This window comes from Macrotis lagotis, chromosome 2, assembly GCF_037893015.1.
Source record: "Macrotis lagotis isolate mMagLag1 chromosome 2, bilby.v1.9.chrom.fasta, whole genome shotgun sequence".
Taxonomy (NCBI): domain Eukaryota; kingdom Metazoa; phylum Chordata; class Mammalia; order Peramelemorphia; family Peramelidae; genus Macrotis; species Macrotis lagotis.
The window spans coordinates 221,533,073-221,545,176 of record NC_133659.1 but is presented as its reverse complement, the minus strand read 5'-3'; the positions used below and the strand labels follow the sequence as shown (position 1 = coordinate 221,545,176).

At 41.0% G+C, this 12,104-nt stretch overlaps 1 long non-coding RNA gene across 1 annotated transcript; it reads right to left on the bottom strand.

Moving 5' to 3' along the window:
* Window positions 1-11,548: 11,548 nt before the first annotated feature.
* On the bottom strand, window positions 11,549-12,103 carry LOC141514260 (uncharacterized). The gene is made up of 2 exons (XR_012475976.1): window positions 11,828-12,103; window positions 11,549-11,721 (listed from the first exon to the last, which is right to left on the bottom strand). It is a non-coding gene; the product is annotated as an uncharacterized LOC141514260 (long non-coding RNA).
* Window position 12,104: the final 1 nt, after the last annotated feature.

The following is a 12,104-nucleotide window of genomic DNA, read 5'->3' as shown; positions in this document are numbered from 1 at the left end:
TAATTATTTATTAATGGAAATTAATGGAAGATACTGCTTTGCCATTGCAGTCCAGTATTCCAGGGCTTTTCCATTTGACTCTCAGCTAAAATCTTCTCTATATGTTTTATTCCAGAATGAGAACACCTTGGAGAAGCAGACTGCCTTGTTTTTCTATTTTTTAAAATTTATTTATGGCAATGGGATTAAATGACTTGCCCAAGGTCACACAGCTAGGCAATTATTAAGTGTCTGAGATCAAATTTGAACTCAGGTCCTCCTGACTCCAGGGCTGGTGCTCTACCCATCACATCCATCACACTACCTAACTGCCCCTTGCTCTTCTATTATTATCCCAAGTTCTTAAATCATACATAGTAAACAGTTTAGTAATGAAGACTTTTTCACTCATTCTGAAGTTCTCAAAGTGCTTCACAAACACTGATGCATTTGAGTCTCATAATAATCCTCAGAAATTTGAAGTCTTTAAATCACTTGCTTAAGGTTACTCAACTAATCACTATCAGAGTCAGAATTTGAACCCAGGTCATCCTGACCCCTCAAAATCTAGCATTCTCTGTATTGTTCCCCACTAGCTCTAGGATAGAGCCAGGGGAGGCCTGGAGCTGATCCAGGGACAATCAAGAGTTGCCTTTGCTGTGGATCCTGGTTATTCCACATGGCGGCAGTACTTGGACCAGGCAGGTTGCCATGTGGGGAAGATGACCTTGGTAGAAGAGAGTGGTCATAGTAATGGAGGAGCTAGACAAGGGAGTAAGTAGCCAGGACAGTTGCCCCAGCTTTCCTCTCTTGCTCTGCATTTTGGTAGTTAGAATAAGACAAACACACCTCTAACCCTAGATAAAATTGATATAAATACCACAAGAAACACAAACAAAACAAGATCATTTCTGGAGAACGGGTAGAGTGTTTTCACAAAGCAGGTGACTTTGAAGGTGGGCCTAAAGGAGGCAGGGTAGAGTTTTGTCTGGAGGAAGGTGAAGAAATTCTAGGTGGAGGAAACAGCATAAACAAAGACAATGAATTGGGAAATCAATCAAATCTATTCTAGGAATGGAGTCAACTAGTTTGACTGGAATGTAGGGAATTTTAGATTAAAAAGCATGGAACCAACAGGACTTTGTCAGAGGACTGCAAAGTGAGAGGAGAGAAAGTCTTCCCCCAAGGCAACCACTTGTCTCACCCCAGGGATCCCACCCATGTGCTTTGTTGCATCTCTCCGGGATTGCATATCTCCCCAACTCCCACAAGCAGAAAGGGTCTGGCCACTCCCTCACTCAAGGCAGTACACCTGAAATCAAACTTAAGTCAATGTGTACTTTTTTTCTGATGTTTAGTAGCAATATTATAAGAGACAACTGAAAACATGGGCTGGACCTAAATACTAAAGGGCATTGAATTCCAGGAGGTATTGGTGGAAACAAAGGTGTATTCTTCAGGAACAAAGCCAGTTGGCCAGAAAAATGTAAGAATCAAAAAGGATTAGAGTATCATAAATTCATGTCCCTATAATGGCGGATGGCAGCTAGGTGGCCCAAGATAAGGGCTTGGAGTCAGGAAAATCTGAGTTCAAATTCAGTTTCAGACACCTATTGTATGACCTGGGCAAGTCATTTAACCAGTTTGCCTCAGTTTCCTAAGATGGGAATAATAGTAGTATTGTCACAAAGGGTTTTGTGATGAGATATCAGATGAAATACTTGTAACGTCATTGGCATTATATAATTGCTTACTCCCTTTTACCCCCTAAATTTAATTTTTTGGGGGGAAGGGGAAAGGATGCTGCAGGGGATTAGGAAAAGCCATGTAAGGAAAGCCCTAAAGGAAAGCAGGATTCTACTAGAGGGTTAAGATAGGAAGATATTCCAGGTTTAGGGACAGTATGTACAAAAGCACAGAAACAGAACATGCAGGGCTGTGTATAAGGAAGAGAGGGAAGTTTGGCAGGACGGGTATATGGGAAGGGAAGCCAGGTTTAATATAGGTTGGAAAAGTATGACGAAGTTGGGTTGTAAAAGGCTTTACATGCCAAATACAGGACTTTATATCTGATTCTAGAGACAATAGGGAGCCACTGACATTTCCTGAGAGGGGATGAGGACCCAACATAGGTGGGAGCTATGTGAATAGAGATGTTGTGGAAACATGCCAAGACTGGGCAACTATTTGGAAGTATGGGATGAGTGCTAATGAGAAACTGAGGATGTCATCAAGGTACTGAACTTAGACAACTAGAAGGACAATGGTGACTTCAAAAGAAATAGAGAAGTTTGGTTGATAATTAGATTGTGGGAGTTCTGTGTATACAAATAGAGTTGGAAATACCAGCTTGAAATATCCAATAGGAATTTTGTGATGAAGAACTGGAGTGCAGGAAAAAGGAAAATGAGTGTATCTGCATAGAGATAATCATTGTCAGTCAATCAATGAAATTTATTAAGTGCTGAGTGCTGGAAATGCAAAGGACAGTACCTACTCTCCTGGAGCTCACAATCTAAAGGAGAAACATACCATGTAAAAAGATGAAAAATTGGGGGGGGCATGGTACCCAGCTTGGGGGCATGATGACCTGCAGTAAGGTAGGAAATGATGACTTTTCTTCACTGGACCCCTTCCTTAGATGGAGTAGATCTAGCAGGAGCTCTCCAATGACTGCCCACCCCCATTTCCAATCAGAGGGAGGGAGTGTAGGGGTCCAAGGTCTACAGGGTTCTAAAGAAATGAGTTTTCAGGGAAAGGATGGGAACCAAAAGTGTAGAAAGAAAGGAGGGTCTAGGACAGAATTTTTTGATACATGCAGTTAGAGTGTGATATGGATGATGAGCCAGTAAAGGAGACAGAAAGAACAGTCAGATTAGTAGGGAGTAAAAACTTAAGAGCAGAAAACCTAGAGAAGAGAATACCCAGGAAAGAGAGGTCCATGAGAGTAGAGTTAAATTTTCAGTGTAAGCATTTACATCTTGGAAATCTGCAAATGATACAAATCAGGACTTGATTTATTGTTCTGTTGACTGTTTAATGGTGAAGAAAATATGAATAATATAAGGGGTTGGCTTCAGTAAGGGAAAAGTTCACTTAATCATATAGCCCTGATTTTCTCAGTAAAGTATAAGGTGAGATCATCCACTGTGGGGGGAGGGCAGGGGGAAGGATTGGTGGGGGTATAGGTATAAAAAAGGTCTGAAATTGCTACCCTAGGATTTGGGGTAGAGAGGTAATTAGAAATGACTACAATAATTGTCCTACTGTAGTGAGGGTACAATCAGCACAGAGGAGTGACTCTCCAGTTTGACTAGAAAGTAGAAGTTGGGGAGAGAAATGCTGAGTTGAAGTTTCAAGCACATAGGAAAAATGGATTCAAAAGCAGAGGCCTGAGCTGGTTAATAGGGAAAGAAGGGAAGTGATGCCAAAAGGAGATGATGATCTGGGAAAGTACTAAGGAGTGGCAAGTTTACAAATCTTGAAAATAGAATAAATTTAGGAGTGAGGCTTGGGAAGAGATTGATTGAAAGATTATGATCAGGGGCGGCTAGGTGGCGCAGTGGATAGAGCACTGACCTTGGAGTCAGGAGTTCAGCCTCAGACACTTAAGTCTTGTGGCCTTGGGCAAGCCACTTAACCCCATTGCCTTGCAAAAACTAAAAAAAAAAAAAAAGATTATGATCAGATAGAGAAATGGGTGATGGTAAGATCTAGACTGTGACTATTCCCAGATATTTGAGGAAACATCAACACATAAAAATGCAGCATCTGGGAAGGACAGAGACAGATCTAGGTCCTGAATTCTTTAAGAAAAAGTAGGAAAATTGCTCTGGAAACTAGATTACAACCACCAAGATGGGGAAATTTTAAATTCAGGTGAACTCTGAGCTTAATCAACAGTGTGATGCAGCCCCCAAAAGTTATGACCTTAAGCTAAAAGATACACCAATAGAAACACACTGTCCAGAAGAAGAGAGGTGAGAAGTCATGCAGTACTCCATTCTTGTTATATAATACCTGGAACAGTATAACTGGTCTGGGTACAATCTCTTTATTAGTTTTTAGAGAAAAAAAATGCCACCTAGAGTGGTAAACAAGGTCATAAACCACAAAGGTCAAGAAAAATGAGGATTGAGGCAATTAAGAGATTAGTAATTTTGGTATATTGGTAATGTCGGAGGCAACAGTTTCAGTTGTGTGAAGTGAGAACTAAAAGAGGAAGTAGGACCACTACTGGGTCTGTACCCTGAAGAGATTATGAAAAAGGGTAAAAACATCACTTGTACAAAAATATTCATGGAAGCCCTGTTTGTAGTGGCAAAGAATTGGACATTAAGTGAATGTTCTTCAATTGGGGAATGGCTTAACAAACTGGTATATGTATGTCATGGAACACTATTGTTCTATTGGAAACCAGGAGGGATGGGAATTCAGGGAAGCCTGGAAGGATCTGCATGAACTGATGCTGAGTGAGATGAGCAGAACCAGAAAAAAACATTGTAAATGCTAACAGCAACATGGGGGTGATGATCAACTTTGATGGACTTGCTCATTCCATCAGTGCAACAACCAGGGATAATTTTGGGCTGTCTGCAGTGGAGAATACCATCTGCATCCAGAGAAAGAATTGTGGAGTTTGAACAAAGACCAAAGGCTATTACCTATAAATTAGAAAAAAAAAAGTTATCTTATGATGGAAATTTTGCTATCTCATACTTTATTTTTCTTCCTTAAGGAAATGATTTTTCTCTCATCACATTCAACTAAGATCAATGTATACCATGGAAATAGTGTAAAGACTAACAGACTGCCTTCTGTGGGGGTTGGGGGGAGGGAAGCAAGAATAGGGGAAACATTGTAAAACTCAAAATAAAATCTTTCTAAAAAGATAAAAATAAAATAAAAGAGGAAGTAGGGTAAGTAGTTTCTTCAGAAAATTTAGCTAAGAAAGCAAGACTAGATGGTGGGTAACTTGAGATGGTAGAGCTAATGAGGATTAAGAATGGGAAACTTGTATATGTTTACAGGCAAGGATCTGGGGAAGAATTCAGTAGTTATGGAAAGACAGACAATTGCAGAAAGGAGTATAATCTGCTGGAGAACACAAAGAAAGGGAATCAGTTTCATGAAGAGAGCCTTGGAAAGGAAAAGGACAAGTTACTTTCCCATCAGATTAGAGTGAAGAGAGAGACAGACAGACACAGGATGGTAAAGCCACTGAGTTGGAAGGTTAGGAGATGGACAGCAAGAGTAGCTTAGTGTTTCACTGTCCTCTGCCCAAACTGCTGTAGTTCCTCATCATATATTTGTGATAATTCTCTATCATGGATATCAGACCCTCACCAGGGATATTTAAAGATTCCCCCCCTCCAAAAAGAAATCACTCTTTCTTATCCTAGTCGTGTTTATTTTATTCACATCAATACGCAAAAAAATTAGTCTCATTACTTTCTAATCACCTATTTGGTTAGGATTATCCACTTGACTCACAAAACCTGCTGCCAAGTAATTCAGGATCTCTCTAAAAATTAAATCCACAAATTTCTCATATATAAAATCTATAAAAAGTAGTTCTGCTACTTTACTATTTATTAACATCAATGGGCCTCAGTTCATCTGTAAATAGCTCAGAATTCTTGAAGCCAGGGGCTGTTTTTGCTTTCATCATTCAGTTCAGTGTCTGATACATTGTAAACTTGATTCTCATGAGGGTGGGGGGAACTGGTCGGAGTACTCCTGAACAAATGGTTTCTCTCCAGTACAGTTGATGAAATCCCAGAAGGAACAAGTTGACAGAGAAAACAAGGTATTTGGGTCTTAAATGAAATGCAAATGAAATTCTGACCCAAACCTGACACCCTCCTACAGAACTTTTTAAAAGTAAGACAAAGTTTGTTGAGGGAACCTGGTAAGGGTATTGTAGGCAAAAAAGAGAGATGTGGATTCTGGCAGGAGAAGAGAGCTGGCTCTGGAAGAAAGCCAATTCTTGGAAAGGCTTTTAGATGAGTGGGCAATTTCTCTAAGTTATGTAGCCAATAGGAGACACTGCATCAGCACTGAGCAAGGCCAGTAGAGATGCCCCACCCTGGGAGAAAGTATATCATCTCCTACAGGATCTAAAACATGTTTTTTCTAAATATTTTTATTTTTTAGGTTTTTTGCAAGGCAGTGGGGTTAAGTGGCTTGCCCAAGGCCACACTGCTAGGTCACTATTAAGTGTCTGAGCCTGAATTTGAACTCAGGTACTTCTGACTCCAGGACCCGTGCTCTATCTGCTGTGCCACCTAGCCACCCCTTAAAACATGTTTTTTGATAGCCACATGTGTTTTTTTATTAGTATACTTTGTGTGTACCTATTCATCCCACTGTCACTAAAGTAGCTGTGGGCAAGCTTTAATGGCAGGAATGGTTTGTTACTTTTTTTCTCCAGATATTATCTCAGTAAATGACTGTTTTGAGCTAATTGTGTCTATGAGTTAACTATTAAGAGTTAAGTGCATGGGTGATGATCTGAGCTATGTTTGGGTCCACAAGAGTATTTTCAACTGGGAGTAATGCAGTTTGCCTTCCAACCTTTGAGTGCTTGGAGGAATAAGTAATGATATAATAAGGCCATATATAAAGGCTTTTTTCCCCATAGGAGGAATGTCTAGAGGTTGGGGAAGAAGGGGAACCACACAACCCTTCCAATACCTTCTTCTCTCAAGTCTTAATGTTTGGATTCTAATGGCTCAGAGTGAGTGTAAATAACTGTCTGTTTTGGCCAGAAACCCTGAGGGTCTTTCTCTCCTAGACTGATATTTTTGTTTTTTGTGAGACCAAATAAAAAAGGCCATTCTTTGCCTTTTTTCTTATCTAGTGTTAATTACTAAATGGGCACTGCCTCAGTCAAACTGAGACCTGGGAAAGACCTTAGTTTAATGGCCAAGCTCTCCCCTGTATATGAGGCCATTTTCTGTTGACCCAGTCCATATCTGGTCACTGGATTCAGGATGACTCTGGAAGAGAAAGCGAAGCTGGTGACTTTGCACAGGTCTGTCTCACTTAAATCCAATTCACTTTCAAGTCTTGGCATCACCTCCCTGATGTCATGGTCTTCTTTGGAAAAAAAAAGATAAACAAGAGCTCAGAAGAAGCTCTCCATGCAAAATGACCTGGATAGTGGTTTCTAGCTTGATGTCTAGGAGTCTATGAAAGTGGACAGGCACTACTTACCTAATAAGATTGTTGAGAGAAATGCCTTTTGTATAATTTAAGTTTTAATACTCTAAAGTCATAGGATCATATCTTTATGGCAGAAAGGAAACTCAGAAGTTATCTAGTCAAAACCCCTCAATTTAGAGATGAGGAAAATGAGAACCCAGAGAGGTTAAGTATCTTGCTGAAGATTGGACAAGTAGCATCAGACATCATATTAATGAGTCTAGTACATTTTTCACTGTACTATGATATAGTTCCTAATACAGACAGAAACCTATACATATAAATTAAAGGTATAACACCTTTCCCCCAAACTATCTGTACAAAATTATCTCAAACATTTTTAATGGCAATAGTACCACATTCAAACTATCTACCAACAGGGAACAATTGAACAAATTATGATATATGAATATAATAGATAATGCACAACAAGAAATGACAAATAGGAATAATACAAGAAATATGAAAAGTGGCAGCTTGGCTTAGTAAACCTGGAAGTCAGGAAGACCCTATGTGACCATAGGCATGCCACAAATTTTCAGTGCTCTCAAAAAACTCTTAAACTATCAGCTCTAATACCTAGGTAACCCTGACAAATCAAATAAGTCCTCATCTGTAAAATGAGGGGGTAAGACTTCATGATCTCCAAAGTTCCTTATAGATCTGATGAATTTAGAATCCTAAATTGCCAATAAGTTGATCAGAATCTGTGAAAGGAATTACTGTAGGATAAAAATATAGAAATGAGAAGACACATGAAATGATAGCAGAATGAAGTAGAATTTTAAAAAACACCAAAACCCAGCTATCTAGACACCCTGGTTCTGTTAATAAAGACAATATCCTAGTGGAAAACATGGAAACAAACAGGACACTTGTGTTACTATCCTTCCTTTACAATCACTTGAGGGTGTCAGTTTCTTTTGCTCATTTGCATTTTTGAATAATTGCATTTGTCCGTGAAAGTTAAAATAAGATATTATAGGGTTTTTTTTCTTTTGGTGTGGAGGGTGGGGAATGTCTTTGGAATATAACTCAAAAGATTGTTGCCAGGATCAAACAGTTATCTACACAAAGGGATCATTCATTCTGGAGCTTTCTGCCCCTCTGAGGCCAGCAAAGCTAACTTCCTTTAGGTGGGCTTTGGTAGGGGGGAGGCACGTGTGCTCCAGGGGTACTGGTGGGGTTCAGGCTTCATCAATCCTGTAATGACATTCCTTGCAGACACTGGATTTTTGTTTTCCTCTAAGATTGGCCTCCAAAATGGGTTTGTTGGCATTACTTCAAAGAGTATGATAATTAGAATGTGGGTAGCTGAGTATAAGCCAGTCCTGCCAGTGATAGCCAATCATGGACCAGTTTCTACACCAGCCCTTTACTCATTATCACTCAATATTTCCCTCCTCCACCAGGCTTGTCACATTGCTGGTTCCCAGGAGCATTGACCTTTCAGGCACTTAGAACCTAACTGGGCCCCGGGTATTCTTGACAGCTGTAAAGGCACACTTCCCCACTCCCATTCCCTTAAGACCTCACCTCTTTGATTACCTCCCAAAGTAGTCACAGCTGCTAGGCTCTCCCTTTTCCTCAATTCTTCCATTTTCAATGGGTTGCTGGTGTGAGCAGGCTGTATCCCAGATCTCATTTTATCTTGCCCCCAGTCAACCTCCCTTCTGAATTTCCTTATGACTGAAGAGGGTACCCAAGCTCAAAAGCAAAGTGTTATCCTCAATTTCATTCTCCTTCACCTATGTATCTCAGGAGTGGAACAAAAACCATGTTCACCTCCATATTCTTCTCAGGTCTCCCCCTCATCACTTCTCACCTGGATGTGTGCAAGTGTCCTCCTAATCCATCTTGCTACCTAATTTTTTTCCTTCTTCAGTCAGCTCCATAGCTGCCAGTGGTTTTCCTAAAGTACAAGTTAGACTGTCACCTCCCCTATTCAAAGTTCAGTGGTTTCCTATTGACTCTAAAATTAAATATCATTTCATCTGCAGTTCATCCTTTTTAAAAGTCTCTTTTATCCCTAAGTTTTACAATGTACATAAGAATTAATATGTTAAGTACATGTATAAGAACAGAGCCTAGACTTGCAATTTCACTGAATCAAAGGGAACCCCCAGGCTCGGAAATTGTCTTTACTAGTACACATCAACAATTTTTCTACAGCTTTGGAATCTTAATTAAGTTACCCAGAGCACTAATATAAATAAGTTGCTAAAAGTCACACTGTCAGCATGTCAGAAGCAAGACTTGAACTCAGATTTCCCTGGCAGCCAGGAGCTGAAAGGTAAATCATTCTTAATTTCATTTGTCTTTGGACGTATCCTGCCATAACAGTTGGCCAACAGCTGGCAGGCAAGCTCCCAGTTCCAGCTCAGCAGGAGTAGGAAGGCTAGAAGGCCCATGAAGTTAGGAGGCAGGCTCCAAGGAAAGGCTCAAAAGGAAGCCATCTAGTTCCCATCTGTGCTCTACTTCTTGTCTCACTCACTGTGCGCAGCTACATCCTGGGGAAGTCCCTCCCTCCTCTCAAATCCAGGATGTCTGGCAATTATCAGAGGCTAGCTGGAAATCACCTTTTGGACCTTGCTCTGGTTAGAATGTAACACTTAAAATGATTCACACATCCTATTGTCTCCCTCCTCCTCTCTGTCTCCTATATAGTGTTGAGCATTTCATTAGCATTGCAGTTTGCTGATGGGCATAGTGTGATGTTCTCCTAGTCAATAAGGGAGTGTGCTGCTGTAGCTAACAAGGAGAGCAAAGCCCATTTGTAAGGATACAGAACACTTTACATACAGTAGGCACCAGCAAATTATATCTTAGGCAGCTCCATGTAACTTGTCTCTCCTCAGGCTCTTGAGCTCCGATCTGTCTGGCAGTTGGCTGAAATCCAATTAGGTTAGCCCTGCAGGGTGATTGAAAAGACCCAGAGACCTAGATTTGTCAGCTCTGGGATTCAAAACTGCTTGAATTGGCAAATGGAGACACATCATGAAGAGACCAAATGCAGTGGGGTAGATAAGTCTCACAAACAGATTCAGTAGTGCCCCAAATTTTAACCTTTTTCAGATGTGGGATGCCCAAGGCCCCTGGAGGTTTTTGAGACCCCTGACCCATTTAGAGTTCCTACTGGAATTCTCCCTGACTGCTCCTTGCTCCTCACTTTGTGAGTTAATTGACCTGGGGGTCTGTGAACTTGCTTTTTAAACCTTTTATAACCATATTTTCAGTGTGATCAGTTTCCTTTAATCTTAGGAATTTTATTTTCTGAATTAAAAACATGATTCTGAGAAGGAATCCATAGGCTTTTTTATAATCTCAATGGAGTCTACAACATTAAAAAAGGTCTAGCAAAATTTCTGTTATGGTCAGATATGAGGGTGTGTGTGTGTGTGTGTGTGTCAGGAGACCTGAGCTGACATAGAGGAAGCCCTGACTCAGATCCAGAATGGAAATGGGTGGCCCCAATCTCTTGGAGGGAAGACAGTATCTCCACAGTTCAAATAAAAACTGGCCCCTGTAACAGTCAGTGCTGGCAGTTGAGTCTGGCTCAACATGGTGAATTCGAACAAATAGGGAGGGCTCTGCCTGTGGGAAATCCTACTTTGCCAGTTGCAGTCTCCAAAGCAAACATGTGGATAAGGGAGTTATCAGAAGGCCCAGGCTATTCTGTAATTTCATCTGTTTCAGAATGACGACTCCAGTCTCTTTCCAGTTGGACCAGTTCCCCTCTTCCCCTTCTCCTGTAATGCTAAACTACCACATAGATAATTGAGGACAGTGCAGATATCTACTCACAGACTCCCAAAACATTTTTGGAACAGAGAAAGTTTTTGAAGGAGAGCCTAACCAGGGAGATTGGTAAGAAGGTGCACCTTTACTCTTGCACAAGCCAACCTGGGTAAGACAGAGATGAGAGATGATTCCCACCCCAGTTTGGATCTAAGAGCAAAGATCATCCTTCAAACTCTTCTGTTCCCCCTAATGCTCTCAGAGTTGTGGGGTGCAGGCAAGTGTGTTAAATTAACCTGCCTGGGCCCCAAGGACTGGCTATTTTGGAAGGCAAGCAATTCAGCACTAAGATTTATGGTTATGGGCATGAAATGCACAATACAATGAGGGCACTGGAATGACTGCTTCCTCTGCCTAGGCTTCATCCCTAAGTGCTAGAGGCCCCCTAATGGCCCCCAGGGCCACTGAGAACAGAGCAAAGGGGCTCAATTATTCATGCAGAGTGGTAACTTTTCAGGCAGTCAGTACTTTAATTGTGAGGCACACAGAACTCAAGGGGGAAGCCTAAGAGAAAAGGAAGGAGGGTAGAAAGTAGAAATTCAGGGTGAGCTGTCAAATACTGGAATGGGGGTGGGGGAGGGGGAAGGGAAGAGCAAGGTGGAAAGGCAAGGAAGATCTGAAGACACTCAATGGAAGAGAATCATTCTCATGACAGATCATGGGTTAACAGCCACAGCAATTTTCTTGTTACAGATGGCACTTTAAACAGGAAGGAAATGAATCCAACTGAAACCATCACTAGAGAAAGATGCAAAAAATTCAGGTAAGTAATACACTGGATTTTTCCCCCTCCTATTTCTCCCTTCTGTTTTAAGTAATTAATTAAATAAAACCAAAAACCTACCCCAAACCTGGAACCCTGGAGATGTGTAGGATTAGTGAAAATAGCAGGCACGTATCTCTGCCTGAGGCAAATAGAGAGAAAGTACAGGGGAGGCAGGGGAGACTGGCAGTCATTCATTTGGCCAGAGTACTACCCCTAGAGCACCCCCAGAAAAATGACTCAGTGCTAGAGACCTAAGTTTCTACATCACTAAATATGGAGTTATTTAGTATTCTGGCCACTGTTACGGGGAACTGTGAACGTGGGTTGAAATGACAGATTCTTTCCACTGTGAAAC